The 3,692-nt window shown below is 34.6% G+C and overlaps 1 non-coding gene across 1 annotated transcript; it reads right to left on the reverse strand.

Annotated features, from left to right (window-relative positions):
• Nucleotides 1-1,606: 1,606 nt before the first annotated feature.
• On the reverse strand, nt 1,607-1,713 carry LOC131822309 (U6 spliceosomal RNA). Its single transcript, XR_009350187.1, has one exon. It is a non-coding gene; the product is annotated as a U6 spliceosomal RNA (small nuclear RNA).
• Nucleotides 1,714-3,692: the final 1,979 nt, after the last annotated feature.

The following is a 3,692-nucleotide window of genomic DNA, read 5'->3' on the forward strand; positions in this document are numbered from 1 at the left end:
AAATGAAATTGGACCATTTCCTTACACCATACATGAAAATAGACTGGAAATGGATGAAGAAGCATAATGTGAGAAAGGAATCCATCAAAATCCTTGAGGAGAGAACAGGTAGCAACCTCTTTGACCTCAGCAGCAGCAACTTCTTCCTAGGAACATCGCCAAAGGCAAGGGTAGCAAGGGCAAAAATGAACTATTGGGATTTCATCAGATCAAAAAGCTTTTGCACAGCAAAGGAAACAGTTAACAAAGCCAAAAGATAACTGTCAGAATGGGAGAAGATATTTACAAATGACATACCAGATAAAGGGCCAGTATCCCAAATCTATAAAGAGCTTATCAAACTCAGCACCCTCAGAACAAATAATCCAATGAAGAAATGGACAGAAGACATGAACAGACATTTCTGCAAAGAATAAATCCAAATGGCCAACAGACACATGAAAATATGCTCCACATCACTCGGCATCAGGGAAATACAAATCAAAACCACAATAAGATACCACCTCACACCTTTCAGAATGGCTAAAATGAACAAGTCAGTCAATGGCAGATGTTGGCGAGGATGTGGAGAAAGGGGAACCCTCCTACACTGTACGTGGGAATGCAAGCTGGTGCAACCACTCTGGAAAACAGCGTGGAGGTTCCTCAAAAAGCTGAAAATAGAACTACCCTATGACCCAGTGATTGTATTACTGGGTATATACCCTAAATATACAAACGTGGCATTCTGAAGGGGGACATGCACCCAAATGTTTATAGCAGCAATGTCCACAATAGTTAAACTATGGAAAGAACCTAAGCGTCCTTCCACAGATGAATCAATAAATAAGATGTGGTATATATGTACAATGGAATACTATGCAGCCATCAAAAGAAATGAAATCTTGCTATTTGTGATGACGTGGATGGAACTAGAGGGTATTATGCTTGGCGAAATAAACCAATCTGAGAAAGACAACTATCATATGATCTCCCTGATACGATGAAGTGGAGATGCAACATAGGCAGTTTGGGGGGTACGAAAAGAAAAATAAAAGAAGATGGGATTGGGAGGGACACAAACCATAAAACACTGAATCTCACAAAACAGACTGAGGGTTGCTGGGGGGAGGTGTGTTGGGAGAGGAGGGTGGGGGTATGGACATTGGGGAGGGTATGTGCTATGGTGAGTGCTGTGAAATGTGTAAACCTGGTGATTCACAGACCTGTACTCCTAGGGATAAAAACACATTATATGTTTATAAAAAATTTTAAAAAATCAATTAAAAAACACATTTTGCAAGCCCAGAGCTAATCTCATATTCAATCAAAAAAGTTTGAAAGTTTTCACCTTAAAGATCAGAAACAAGACAAGTGTGTCCACTTTCACTACTCTCATTTGACATAGTACTGGATGTCCTAGCCAGAGAAACAAGGAGCACAAAGAAATAAAAGACTCCAAAAAAAAAAAGGAGAAATAAAATTTTCCTTTTTTGGATAACATGAACTTACATGTAAAAAAATCCTAAAAACGTCACAAAAATATTTGAATAAACAAATTTAGTAAAGCTGCCAAATACAAGATCAATATATAAAAGACAAGAATTTTGTTTTGTTTTGTTTTGTTTTTAATGTGGAATGCTTCCCAGTTTTTCATGTCATCCTTGTTCAGTGATCACGCTAATCTTCTCTGCATCATTCCAATTTTAGTATATGTGCTGCCAAAGTAAGCACAAGACAGGAGCATTTTTACACTCTAATGATGAAAAACAATCTAATTCACAATAGCATCAAAAATAATAAAATACTTAGGAAAAGTTTTAACTAAGAAGATGAAAGATCTGTACCCCATAAACTATGACATTGATAAAGAAATTGAAGGAGATACAAATGGAAAGATAGCCCATATTTATGAACGGTAAGAATTAACATTGTTAAAATGTCCATACTACCGGAAACCATCTGTAAATTCTATTCCTATCAAAAATCCAAAGTTAGGGGCGCCTGGGTGGCTCAGTGGGTTAAGCCGCTGCCTTCGGCTCAGGTCATGATCCCAGGGTCCTGGGATCGTGCCCTGCATCAGGCTCTCTGCTCAGCAGGGAGCCTGCTTCCTCCTCTCTCTCTGCCTGCCTCTCTGCCTGCTTGTCATCTCTCTCTGTCAAATAAATAAATAAAAAATCTTTTTAAAAAATCCAATATTATTTTTTGACAGAAGTAAGTAAAGAATCCTAAAATTTATATGAGACCATAAAAGACAACAAATAATCAAAGCAGTTCTGAGAAAGAATGAAGAAGAGAAATTACACTTCTTGATTTGAAATTATACTACAAAGCCCTCAAGCTCAAAACAATAAAGTATACTGGCATAAAAACAGACCAATAAACAAGTAGAACAGAATTGAGAGTCCAGAAATAAATCCTTTCATGCAGTCACCTAATATTTGACAGGGGCCAACATATGTAATGGGTAAGGATAGTCTGTTCAATAGATGATATTTAAAACTGAATAGTCACATAAAACAGTATGAAACTGGAGCCTTATATCACTCATAAATCTTAACTTGAAATAGATTAAAGACTTAAATGTGATGCATGAAACTAAATTTCCTAAAGGAAAATATAGGAAAAATTCTCCTTGACATTGGTCTTGCCAATAGTTTTTTGGATACCAGACCAAAAACACAAGTAAAAAACCAAAAATAAATAAATGGTATTACATCAAACTAAAGTTTCTGAATTGCCGAAAAAGAGAGACAGAGAGAGAGAGAATAAAAACACAATCCACAGAATGGAAGAAAATACTTACAAATCTTATATCTGAAAAGAGGTTAATAACCAACAGATACAAATAGAAAAAAATATATAATTTAAAAAATAGCAAAAGGATCTCAATAGACTTTTTTTTTCAAAAAGTTATATAAATGACCAACAGGAGCATTAAAAAGTGCTCAATGTAAAAACTCAGGGCAAAGTCATTATGTTGTTGTTGTTGTTGTTTACTTCTGGAAAACACAGCAAGATATTACTACCTATTAGAATATATACTACCAAAAAATTAAAACTAAAAATTTTGTTAAATATTGGGGAAAATGGGGAACTTATGCACTGTGATAGGGATATAAATTTGTATGGAAAACAGTATGGAGATGATTCATATTATTAAAAGTAAAATTACCATATGATTCAGTAATCCCACTTCTAGGTATATATCTAAAGGAAACGGAGTCACTATTCGAAGACATATCTGCACTCTTATGTTCATTATAAAATTATTAACTCTAAGCAAGAGATGGAAATAGCTTCAGTATCCATTAATGGATGAATGAATAAAATAAGTATGGTAAATATATACTATGGAATACTACTACTTAACCATGAAAAATTAAGAAATACTGCCATTTACAACAGCATGGATGGATCTTGAAGGTATTATACTAAGTGAAATATTTCAAAGATTTTATATATTTTTTAAATTTATGTATTATGATATCCCTTACATACAGAATCTGAAGAAAAGGCAAACTAATAGAAACTTAGAGTTGAGTTGACAAGGGGTGAACCTGGGGTGGAGTAAGGTGGTCAAAGGGTACAAACTTGCAACTATAATATGAAAAAGTTCTGGGGATCTAATGTACAGCATGATGATCATAGTTAATAATATATACATACTTTTTTATTGTGCTTCCCTTTATTAAACTTTGCATATATCACAT

Source organism: Mustela lutreola, chromosome X, assembly GCF_030435805.1.
Source record: "Mustela lutreola isolate mMusLut2 chromosome X, mMusLut2.pri, whole genome shotgun sequence".
Classification (NCBI taxonomy): domain Eukaryota; kingdom Metazoa; phylum Chordata; class Mammalia; order Carnivora; family Mustelidae; genus Mustela; species Mustela lutreola.